The sequence below is a fragment of the Balaenoptera borealis genome (genome assembly GCF_965194805.1).
Source record: "Balaenoptera borealis genome assembly, chromosome: 8".
NCBI lineage: Eukaryota > Metazoa > Chordata > Mammalia > Artiodactyla > Balaenopteridae > Balaenoptera > Balaenoptera borealis.
The window spans coordinates 29,536,959-29,550,316 of record NC_138865.1 but is presented as its reverse complement, the minus strand read 5'-3'; positions in this window follow the sequence as shown (position 1 = coordinate 29,550,316).

The window sequence follows — 13,358 nt, the reverse complement described above, 5'->3', positions numbered from 1 at the left end:
ATACAAGCCCAACTAGTACAGTTTGCTGCTACTCCTTGATTTGGGTTAAGGTGCCAGCACTTCTGCCACCTTTGCTTTTGCACCATCAGTACCTATGTCAACACAATTGTTCCAGAGTAAATCATGAGATTAAAAAAGTTTCACCAACAGTTTGAATATTACAGCATCATGTTGTTTGTGATCAAGCGTGAAGATCGTCAATATTATCTAGTGCTAGTACTAGACAAATTCAAGGAAAACGGCAAACCCAGTCACTTTTTTTTCCTTTTCCATGTGAAAAGCTGTAAGCAACATGTTTTTGCCCTTTAAAGGGCTCCTATGTCTCTGTTTAAAATATTCCATTCCTCTCTCTCTGTTTTCAAATTCATTAATTGACTTATTTGTTTTTAGCTGCGTTGGGTCTTCGTTGCTGTGCGCAGGCTTTCTCTAGTCGCGGTGAGCAGGCTTCTCATTGCGGTGGCTTCTCTTGTTGCGGAGCACGGGCTCTAGGCGCGCGGGCGTCAGTAGTCGTGGCACACGGGCTCAGTAGTCGTAGTTCGTGGGCTCTAGAGCGCAGGCTCAGTAATTGTGGAGCACGGGCTTAGTTGCTCGGCGGCATGTGGGATCTTCCCAGACCAGGGATCAAACCCACGTCCCCTGCATTGGCAGGCGGATTCCCAACCACTGCGCCACCAGGGAAGTCCCAATTCCTCTCTCTTTAAACATAAAGTGATTGGACTTAAAGCAGTGCTTAAAGTTTACCGGTACTATAATCCTTGTTCAAAATTGCTCTGTGGCATAAGCCACAAGGCAGTGAATTGTTGACACCTCCAAATCCCAGGGAGGCCCCTGAGTGCTCTCTCAGGAGGAAACTGAGGTCAGGTGTATCTGATGGCCTCTGTGCTCTCTGTGCTTCTGGTGATATGTGGGGGCTTTCAGGTGAGTGCAGTGGGTAGACTCATGGACTCTTAGTCTTGGCTGGGGGAGACAGCACTCTCGGGTTTATGTTTCCACATTTGCCTCCTTTTGTGTTGCCTTTCTCCCAGTTGCATTTAGCCTGATGAGAGGGAAGGAGGAGATGTCGGTAGCTGGGCAGGTGGTTCTCCAGGAGCAAATGTCAGGGACGGTTGTGTGGGCAAGATCCCTAGGCCCCGTCCTGGCAATCTTGCTGTGCACTGGGCAGTCCAGATGAATCGGGTCCTTGACCAGAAGTCCATGAAACTTTTGGCAATCTGGGCAAAATTTGGGATCTGAGGATGGGCTCAGAAATTTCAGCAAGGATTTGGCGGTATCTTACCCTCCGGCTGTTTAAGAGCCCCTGGTTTTGAATGGCATGAAGCACCAGAGAGCCTTTGATCACATTCTATACAGCTGTCCTGTGTGTGGCCCTCCAGCAGCAAACCTTCTCTGCTGTGACCTCAGGGCAGGCCCCATCCCCCACCCCCCACCCCGAGGCTCCTGCGCTGTGAAACACGAGGGTGTAACGCAGGCTGCTTGTCAGTGCTTGGCTCCTGGCTTGCCTGACGCAAAGGATGGAGCATCTGTTCACCTTGTGCTGGTGCCCTTCCCAGAATCAATGGGCTCACAGCCCAGACATTTATGCTGAGTCTGGGGGCAGCTGTGCCCTGAGAAGCCATGTCTTGTCACTTGGCCCAGGGAGCACCTCCTCAACGGACCACACTTATCATATGGGCCTCCTGCTCTTGTGCCCTCTTGTTTTGTTCTGAGGCAGGTGGTTGTGATGGCCAGTACTGTGGGGTCTTGTGATCTCAGAGCAGACACTGGAGGCTGACTGACCCCACAGAGGTGGACAAGGATGTGGGCTCAGGCGATGGGTCCTTTCTTGGGTTTCTGCCTCTCTTCCCTGATTCCTGACCCTTGCTCTCAAAAGCTCACCTTTCTGTTGTAGTTGCCTCACCAGGGGGCAGTGACGGGCTTTGCCCCGCTGAACTATACCCTCGGGGTAGGTGGCCACAGCCTGGCTTGTCACACACTGGGGAAATCCTACACTGGGGAAGTCAGGATTGTGCCTTGCTGGGCTTGGAACCCAGGTAGAAAGGTAGATGGTGTGGGACTGAGGGACTGATGCCCCAGCCCCAGGGCAGGTGACTTCTCCTGGGAGAGGTTGCCCATGGCCCCCTTTGGCCCCTCGACCCTGCAGAGGTGCTGATACACGCCCCCTGCAGGCCACAGCCTCTGTGCATAGGATCTGCCCCAGTATCACATGAGAAGCCAGGGCCAGGAGCCTCGCTCTCTCTGAGAGCAGCTGGTCATCCCACACTGAGGGGCGTCTTCTCGGACACAGGGCCCATAGCTGACCTGCAACTGACATATGGACTCTTCCCTGGGCTTTACCCCTGAATTTACTTCCATTTTTGTCTCCTGTCTCACGGCCCCTGCCTTTTCCCCCAGACACCGAGATCTCCTGGCTTGGGTGGAGTATGGCATGTTGTCAAGCTCAGTGGTGTCCACCTCACCAGCCCACTGGAATCAAGCCCCAGGGAGCCTTTGAGAGAGCAAGACCAAGGACTTTAAGAAGACTACGGTTAATGTTAAGGAGCAGAGATTGTAAGATGAGGAATTTCACTAGTGTTTTTCAATCCGTAAGAAGAAGGAAATAGAAATTGCAGAATTGAAACTTGCACAGACATTAAGAAATAATAGTTTACAGGCCTCAAGAAATAATAGTTTAACAAATGCCCCATTCACAGAATCAAGGAAATGAGCACCATCCACAGGGTGTGCAAAGGAGGTGCCTAATCCCAGGAGCAGCATGGCCACGGCTCGGCTGAGAGCGAGGCGTGTGCTGGGCAAGCTTTTGTATGTAATGTTCACCAAAGGGAACCTTGGCCAGTGATACCAGGGAAAGGTTATCATGGTGAAGGCCCACTCATCTCCACCACTCTCAACTTGAATCAAAGTATTGGCTGAAGAAACAGACTTGACAGAGACTTTGGCCACCTGGCCTGGGTTCTCCCTACAAAATGTCATGTTCCTCCAAGAACAGGGCAAGGAGTCACAGTTGTCCGAATCACAGACGGCATATCTTAACGGTACAGTTATTACAAATTTGCACCTTTGTTTGAAGGGAATTGTTAAGTGGTGGGTAGGGAGTGATGTGTTCCAGGGAGGATTTGGGCCCTCTGGCTTGCAGGTGACCCTCTTATCAGACAGGGCAATTCTGCCAATAACTCATCACTGCCTTCATTCCTCAGGTGGTAGGGATACAAAGGGATTAAAAGGGGTGCGGGCAGAGGACAGCCCTCACTGACAGCACAGAGCCATCACCTACTGTCTCCTCAACTCCTCTGCCCATATAGCCACCGAGGGTGCCAGCTGCTTGCTTTCACAGCAGCTGTTGATAGCACACCATCATCCAAGGAGTTCTTGAGCACCAACTTTGCACTACTCAGCAGCATAATGGAGAAATCAAGGATGGTCCATGGAAATAGCTAAGGGTCTTGTTTTAGGGCAAACGAGCTTATTCTGCAATATGTGCTTCTTAGTTAATTGGGGTTCGAATGTCCTTTCTTGTATGAAATGATGTTGATAATGTTTGAAAAATAAAAGGTTGGCCACCCCATGAGAAACTATGCTTTTATCTGAGTGGGGTTGGGGAGCAAGAGGGAGTAATGAAAATTTTGGTTGTTGAAGTAGTGACAGGGCAGGGCTAACTTGTTCAAGACTGCCTCCCTGCAGGAGGAAGGCCGGCCTTCCTCAAGACTTCATGGACACTACCCATAGCCAGGGCTTACAGCTGTCTTAGCTGGTGACTCAGCCATGGGCCTACTGAACAATACAGCTGCAACCGCAGCTTGGCTCAGCCCTGACCAGCAGGAGAGAGGCTGGGCCTCCCTCAGCCTGACTGCTCGTTCCATGGAGAGGGACTGGACCTGGGTCCTGTGTGCCCCAGTGCTGGTCCTAGTTCCTGCCCACACGGGACCTGGGCTTCCCTGATTCTGCAATATAAACACCAGAGCCCAAAGTTTGGGTCCCTCTCCTGGACCCTGGATCCCTACTGGATCCCTGTGTGCTGGCCCAGAACAAAGTGTGCAGTGGGGACCCACAAACTCCCCACTATTCCTGTGACTGTGAACTGCCCCTGATAAACATGGCTCCAGCAGCCAGGGTTACATATTTTTAGGGAACTCTCTTATGGTTACAAGGGCAAAAGACTGAGAACTACTATGTAAAACTAATATTTGAAAACTTCACTCCAGTGATATTTGAAGAACCTCTATAAAATAACTAAACAAACATAATCGCATTTTATTCCACTGTGTCCACAGTCTAAGCTTTAAATTGTATAAAAATGAGAACGAGAAGTAGAATGCCTCCAAACATTTGGAAATTAAGATGCACACTTCTAAATAATCCATGGTTAAAGAGGAATTTCAAGGAAAATTTTTAAGATAAATAGAACTGAGTGAAAATGAAAATACAACACATAAAATGTGGAAGGATCCAGAGAAAACGTTATTAAGAGGGAAACGAATGGCACTAAATGCTTATAATAGAAAAGAGGGAAGGTCTCAGATCAATAATCTAAGCTTTCACACACGGAAACGGGAAAAAAATTGCACAATAAAATCAACACATGAAGAAGGCAGCAAATAACAATACACTCTGATCAACTGGAGTCTATTCTCGGAACACAAGCTTGGTTTACTATTCAAAAATCATCAGCGTAATTTGCCATATTAATAGATTGAAGAAGAAACTCTACATGGCCACATCAATTAATGAAGAAAAAGCATTTGATGAACTTCAACACACATTCATCTCAGAAACTCTCAGGAATAGAAGGGCTCTACTTCAACCCAGTAAAGAATATCTACAAAAAACCGACAGTGAACATCATACTTAATGGTGAGAGAATGAATGTTTTCCTCCTAAATTCAAAAGAAGGCCAGAATGTCCTCTTTCATCTCTCCTTTTCAACTTAGTACTGTAGGTACTAGCCAGTGCAGCATGGCAAGAAAAAGAAAGAAAGACACACAGATTAGAAAGGAAGAAATATTACTGTCCATACTCATGGATAGCATGACTGTCTGCATAGAAAATCCCAAGAAATCTCTAAGAAGCAATTAATAAGTGGCAATTACTTTAACAAAGTCTCAGGATACAAGATCAACACAAAAACATTAGTCATATTTCCAAATATTAACAATGAACAACTGGAAACCAAAACTAAAAACACAATGCCGGGGCTTCCCTGGTGGCGCAGTGGTTGAGAATCTGCCTGCCAATGCAGGGGACACGGGTTTGAGCCCTGGTCTGGGAAGATCCCACATGCCGTGGAGCGACTAGGCCCGTGAGCCACAACTACTGAGCCTGTGCGTCTGGAGCCTGTGCTCTGCAACAAGAGAGGCCGCGACAGTGAGAGGCCCGCGCACCGCGATGAAGAGTGGGCCCCACTCGCCACAACTAGAGAAAGCCCTCGCACAGAAACGAAGACCCAACACAGACAAAAAGAAAAAAAGAAAAGTTAAAAAAAAAAACAACAACACAATGCCATACACAATGCTTCCAAAACATGAAATATTTGATTATAAATATTTTAATAGAGGATCTGTATGATACAACCAAACAAGACCTAAATCAATGGAGAGACATATCGCATTCATGGATTGGAAGACTCAACATAATAAAAGGTCAACTTCCAACAGAATTTTTTTGTCAACATGGACAAGCTTATTCTAAAATGTATGAACAAAAGGTAAAGGCAAAGGAACCAGAATAAGTAAAACAATTTTGAGAAAGCAGAATATAGTTAGAGGATATTAAGACCTACTGTAAAGCTATAAGTAAGACAGTGTGGTATTGGTGGAAGGATAGAGACATAGTTCAATGAATAGGATAGAGAATACAGAAATAGACACATGCCAATACAACAAACTGTTTTTTTTTTACATAAGTTAAAAAGCGATATAAAAAGCAAAATCTCGGGCTTCCCTGGTGGCGCAGTGGTTGAGAATCTGCCCGCCAATGCAGGGGACACGGGTTCGAGCCCTGGTCTGGGAGGATCCCACATGCCGCGGAGCAACTGGGCCCGTGAGCCACAACTACTGAGCCTGCGCGTCTGGAGCCTGTGCTCTGCAACAAGAGAGGCCGTGGTAATGAGAGGCCCGCGCACCGCAATGAAGAGTGGCCCCCACTTGCCGCAACTAGAGAAAGCCCTCACACAGAAACGAAGACCCAATACAGCCATAAAAAAATAAATAAAATAAATTTAAAAAAAAAAAAAGCAAAATCTCTAGTCCTTATAATAACCCTAAAAGGAACACAAATCTGTTAAATGACTAAGCAAGACCATACAGTTAGTGGCAGCACCAGAATCAGAACACAGGTCTACCTACTCTTGCTATGACTGAGCCTCTTCTTCTACATCTCCTAAATGTCACTCTGAGTTGAAGAGGGGAAAGAAATGGGAGACCACCGTGATGCCACATCCCTGTGCTTTAACAAGTATGTTTCCTTTATATACTGGACCATCTAGTTCAGATTTTATTTGAAGCAAGTTTTGGCTTGCTTCAGTATGTATTTCATTTTCTATTTATCACCCTCTTTCATTCATGGCAGACAGGCTCTAGAGGTCCTGAGAATGTCTGAAACAAAGAATGCTATAAAACACCTTAGTAACTCTCGAAAATGCTAAGTGGACCCTGAATCAAAACTTCAAGTTTCAGAGAACTTACAGCCACTAACGATCTGCAAAACAAACAAATAAACAAACAAACAACCCCACACCCTAGCAACTCTCAACCTTGGATCAAACTACAATATGTTGGAAGAGGTATTACTGAAAAGAGCTTGAAAGGGCAGCCTAAAAGGCAGAGGGTACAGAACATGGGCCATGTCCCTGTAAAGGGGACATGGTTCATAATATTGTGAATCAAGGGGCTGGTTCACAATACTGGTTATGATGTTCAAAACTGTCAATCAAAGAGAGGTGCATTATTATATATTTGCTTGTTGCTATTGCTTTTCTGATTAGAAGATACAGAGTCACTTTAGGTAACTTCCATTTAATTTAATATTTATTTTCATTTTATATCCAGGTCACATTTTCTACATTAAAATATAATCATGCTGACTCCCCCCACCCCCTATACCCTCAGAGAAAAAAAGTGAAGAACTTTACACAACTTGAAAGAAAGATGGAATGCACAGAGAAGTTGCTACTGCACCCAAGTAACAAAGAACACAGAGAGACCAAACAGTAGACATGTCAGAAGTGCACAGAAGACAGCTCAGGGCTCGCAGCAGGAAGGAGGAGGAATTAAAAGACTAAAGCTTTTAAATGCTATCACTTGTGCCACAAGATTACCCTGAAAAGGCAGATAGGTCAGAAAGCAGGACCAAATAGGGGATATTAAGGTTCTGCATAATTTTTTTTTTTTTTTTTAGAAAACCCAACAATCATATGTTCTGGGGATTTTAATGGTACTTAAAAAATGTATCACACAAATAGAAAAGTGCACAAATCCTAAGTGTGCAGCTGATGCATTATTCCAAAATAAACACATCGTTTGTAAGTATCACTGAGGTCAAAAATAGAGTTTATCAGCATTAGCAGGGGTGGCAGGGAAGAGACCAAACAAAACAGCTTGAAAGCCCTACACATGCTATGTAATAAAAACCATTATAGACTTTTTAACAGAAGGACAATCAATAAAATTAATACTAAATTTACCCCGGCAATGGCACATAGAGAGTCAGGGAGACTGGTGAAGATGCTGGCACTAACGGCCAAGGATGATGGGACAAAGGCCTGGACTAGGTCTTGGGACACAAAGAGTGGTCAGAGATCAGCAGCTTCAACATCGCCCAGGAACTTGTCAAAATACAGGCTCTCTGGCCCCACCCACACCTACCGAATCAGAATCTGCACTTCAACAAGATCCCTGGTAGATTCAAAAGCATATTCAACTTTGAGAAACACTGGCCGAAGTTTTTTTAATAGGAATGAAAAGAGAACAGGATAAGATGTTTCAAAGGAGAACAATGCAAATTAGCAAATATTTGATGACTGGAGAATAAATGAAGAGGCTTAAGAATGCCCAATTCCTGAGCTTGGGCTAACTAGGGTAATGGTCATACCAGAGGTAGACAGAAATTGAAAAGGGAATTGCTAGGCAGGTGGTCAGTTGGGAAAAGACTTTGGTTCTCACCACGCTGAGCCAGAGAGGATGGTGGCATAAACACAGGCTTCCTAGCTGGAGATGTGGGATTAGAGCTTCAGAAAGAGGGTAAAGGCTCATACATAGCAAGTTAGTCATCAGCATAGGGGAAAAAAGCACAGAAAGAACAGGTAATGAAGCCTTTGGGAACATTAACAATTAAGAAGCAGGAAGATAAGAAATCAGGAGGATGAAAACAGAGGGACTGGGAAAGTCCAAAACCCCCAAAGCCAGAGGAGAGCATTGCAGAGAGGTTAAGAGCGAGGAGAAGTGGCAATGGAGGTAGGAGAGCAGAAGGCCGGTTGTAAGGAAGATATAAAATAAGACAGGAGCTAAATAAATGGATAAAGAAATTGAAGGTAGAGGGGAAGGAACCAGAGGGCTAAGAACAAAGACATGGCAGGCAGCTGGAAGAACCTCTTCTCTAATCAGAAGGAAAATTGTATGGAGACCAATGTAAATTCTCTCAGACTAGGAAAGAAGTCCTCAAAACTACATATGATGTTGTTTCTATTCATAGAAAAATAGTAATCTTATGCTGAGCAATGAAGTTCCTCTCAAACTTCTGCAGAAATTCCAAGTAAAGCACATCATCTGAGGTAAGGGCGTCTTCTCCAACTACGGCTTTCATGGCCTGCACATCCTTACCAATAGCATAGCATGCATACTAAAGAGAAAACAAGGTTTACATGAACCTTTATAAATGGTAACGGTACTCTGGGCATTATAAGTGTATTGCTGTAGCTATCTTCACAGTATTTCACATTATTTCCAAACATAATTTACATATGCAAGTATTGGAAAGACTTTATTATACAGCAGTCTCACTAAGGAAGGAGTCTTCAGGCATGCAATACATAGACATTACTAACACTCTACAAAAAATACACTCCCTCAATATATCAATGAGCTTCCATTTTGTAGAGCATTTAAAAATCACAACTTACGCAATAGGAGAAATCCATCTCTAAATTCTATTCAAAAAAAAATATCTGGGTTATCAGTAGGTTTATTTATCATTTCTACTTTAAGGTCAAATGTACTTTTCTTTAATTATGCTTGGTATACAAACTCAGGACTATAGAAACCAAGGATTTCATAGAATATACACAGCTGTATCCCTTAGCGTTCTGGTGATTGCCTAATATGTTAAACAAAAAATTAGTTGGAATAGTCTTTCAGAAATACTCTATAATAAAGGTTACTAATAAAAACTTAATCGTCTTATGCCTTTTTTATTTAAAAACTACCTCATACAGCATTAGAGGTGGGTTTCAAGCATGTGATCTTTAATCTTTGTCATGAGCAGTTATCCTTATGAAAAAGACTGTTTGGCTCTAATGAATGTTTCTGTATTCCAGTATTCTATATTATATATTCTATATTAAAATTCTACTTTGATGGGGGGAGAAGAAAAGTGATATGGAAGAAAGACAAGAGGTATAAGACAGCAGCATGAACTGAGAAAGTATTCATTTCTTTAAACACCATCCTGGAGAAAACATACGTACCAGCTGGTTAGATACATCGGCGTGATCCTTTCTGGTCATACCTTCTCCAGTAGCAGACTTCATTCACCGAGACGACGAGGGCAGCACATTAATAGGCGGGTAAATCTTGGGTAAAAGGGGAAGGGGGAAAATATTATATTTAAGTACAAAATTCAAGCTTTACTGGTAGTAAAGGAGGATTTTGAAACTCATTTTTATTGCTTAAATTGCATAAAACTGCTACATTTGTTTCCTAGATGATTCCTAATATCTCTTCCTGGTAAGAAAAGGGAGTAAGAAACATTTTACAGGTTAAGATTTCTTTTTGAGAATCAAATCCAAAAAGTAAAATCTACAAAACAGTACAAGATTCTATTAAAAAACTGAATTTTCAACATCTGCCTACAATAGCAAATCCAAATGGTCTTCTGAACTCTGACTCATAAAATCACACATAAAAAGATTAACAATAATTTCACCTAAAAGCTGATATCAGAAGCTGGCATCTACTAAAGAACCAATAAAAAATCTGTTTTTGATTATTCAGTCATAAAAAAGAATGAAATCTTGCTGTTTGCAACATCATGGATGGACCTTTAGGGCACTATGCTAAGTGAAATAAGCCAGACAGAAAAAGATAAATACCATATCATCTCACATATATGGGACCTTATAAAACAAACAAAAAAATGTCAAGCTCACAGATAGAGAACAGACTGGTGGCTGCCTGAGGCAGGGGATGAGTGAGCCAACTGGGTGAGGGAGGTTAAAAGGTACAAACTTCCAGTTATCAAATGAGTAAGTCATGGGGATGGAACTTTCACAGCATGGTGACTATGTACGTTAATAATACTGTATTGCCTATTTAAAGGTAGCTAGAAGAGTGGCTCTTCAAAATTCTCATCACAAGAAAAAAAGTGTTGTAACTATGTGAGGTGGTGGATGTTAAGTGGACTTATTGTGGTGATCACTCTGCAACATATACAAACATCAAATCATGACATTGTACACCTGCGACCAATGTAATGTTACGTCAATTATACCTCAATTAAAAAAATTTTAACAATAAAAGACAAAGAAAAAACTCTGAAAAATCTGTTCTTGTATTAATAACAAAAGTGTGTGTGTTTAACAACGGGTGGGATCTAAAAACACTCCACGGAATAATGGAAACTAGACCCAGAGTTTTGTCCAGAGAGTAGTGAGAAAAGCAGTTTCCCAGCAACACAGGCTGACCTGAAGGAGGCTAGTACAGATACTTAGAAGGCCTTAAATGCCAATTAAGCACCTGAACAGGTCCACGTGAAAGTTTTTCAAACTTGCTATTGCTATTATTATTTTTAATAGCAGCATCATTCTTATCCTGCAAATAAATCTCATTTTTTAACTAAGGAGTTAGAGTGGCTAGAGTTCTGCATTCTTTTCTCTACCAGAATAATTTTTATTATTATATATATTATTATTATATGTGACCTGGAGGGAGCCACTCACTCTTTGAGACCTTGTTACAGGGAAGAACCAAATCTGACTACACGTTGGATCTGTTTCTTTGACTTTAACCTTTGCCTTCCGCTGCTTTTGTTCACTAAAAGGATACTGTCTGTACATAATGGCCTGCCTGGGGAACCCTGTTCCTCTGCCTGAATGTTAAACCAAAGTGCCTTTGTTCAGGGAAACATACGGACTCTGCCCACCTGTGGATGGCTGCAATTAAAAAGAAATTAACACATCCCCTCCCTGAGGCTGGCCATTCCAGGGGATATTCGCAAAACTGATGGCCCTTTTACTTTACCTCCTCATCTCCTCCCCATCTCTGTGCTATAAAAGAAACTGGCATCCAAACCCCGATAAGATGGTTATTTTGAGACTTTAGTCCGCCGTCTTCTCGGTCTGCTGGCTTTCCGAATAACGTCGTATTCTTTCCCTCAATGCGTCATGTCTGATTCACTGGCCTGTCGTGCGGCAAGCACAGCAAGCTTGGACTCGGGAACAACCTTCGTTTATCCGGATGCGGGTGCTTTGTACCAGGTGAACTCTAAAGTTTTACCTTCTGTAGATAAGTTTACCTCAACACGTTCCAGAAGGTAAAAGAATAATCTCTCCTTCTACTTGATTAAAGTAAGCAAACATCTACCTAAAGTGCACTTAAAATATTTGCTTTCCAGACATTTATGTAATATATTCCGCCATGAAAATCTCAAGTTGTGGTCAATGTGTTGGAAAAAGTATGCACTTAATCAGTATTTCCAGTTTGGGTTTATGGCCTCTTGGTGGAAGCAAGTCAGGAGAGTCAAAAGCAGAAAGAGATAACCATCTCCGTGTGTCCCACCACCTTCTCCTACAGCAAGAGGGAACCCACCTGCCCCATGGCTGAGCACAACTACACCACACAGGAACTCACAGCGCCTGGCCCTGAAATCATCTGAAACCCAGGGCCAATGCAGATTTGTGAAACTGGGTCCTAAATGCTGCTTTTAATTGACATGCTTTTGTTACCTGTATTGTTTAGACAGCTGCAACGTAAGCATGATAGAAACATTGTTGAAATCAAGTCTTTTTCAAACACATTGCTAAAGTTATAGGCTTTTCCTTTTTTTTTCCCTCCTGCTTGAAATATTATTAATCTAGGATGGAACACAGCTCACCCTTCCTGTGCAGCAAAAGTACAGCTCAAGTTTCTCAATACTCTTTCTTTCCCAATCTTTCTAAATGATCAGGAAGAAAACATTTTAGAAGACATCTGGGAACATATCTTTTGCTGGCAAAGATGTTGAAAACAGAGAAAAAGTCAGAAAAAAATTACTTCCAATGACATCAAGACCGTATTTTGAAATTGTAACCGACCAGGGTTCTTGGCGTCCTTAAACAATAAAAATTGATCAAAGGCCAGACAAGAAATTCAGGCAAGGCTTTATTGGGGCCCCTGCTGCAGCACGGGGGAGCGAGAACAAACAACAGGTTCCTTTGCTTGCGTGCTCCCTAAGCGGGGGCGAGCTTGCTGCTTATATGGCAGTGGTCCCCAAACCTTTTTGGCACCAGGGACCGGTTTCATGGAAGACCATTTTTCCACGGACCGGCAGGGGGTGGGGTAGGGGGATGTTTCAGGCAGTAATGTGAGCGATGGGGAGCAGGAGGTGAAGCTTTACTCGCTCCCCTGCCACTCACCTCCTGCTGTGCAGCCTGATTCCTACCAGGCTGCGGCCTGGGGGTTGGGGACCCCTGTTATATGGCGTGAGGGCAGGGGTGTGTCCAGGGGTCGGGCCAGAAGGGTGGCTTAGGTGGTTTGCCCACCGCTTAGGTGGTGTTGTGTGCAGGGGGCACGTGCAGTACCCTGCTTTTGCTCTGGGATCTTCGAAAGTGGCAGTTGGGTTTTTTGGTCTCTTTGTATCTTTTGTCCAGAATTTGCCCCAACTGGGCGTGCACGTCGTTATTTTTAGTCCCATACAGTTTCTTTGTTATTTTGTTGCTCGAGGAGAGGTGTGTCGAGGTGCAAGCACTGCAACACTGCAGCAAAGGGCCCCAGGTCCCAGCAAAGGGCCCCAGGTCCCAGCCTGTCTCAAAATCAATATATGGCTGTTGAAAACAATACTAGAACACTGCAAATAAAAGTATGTTATTTGATACATGGCACAAATTTAGTTCTGACAAATGAATTGGCTTCTAAACTTCAAGAGTAACACAAAAGAAGAAAATGAAGTATGGTTAG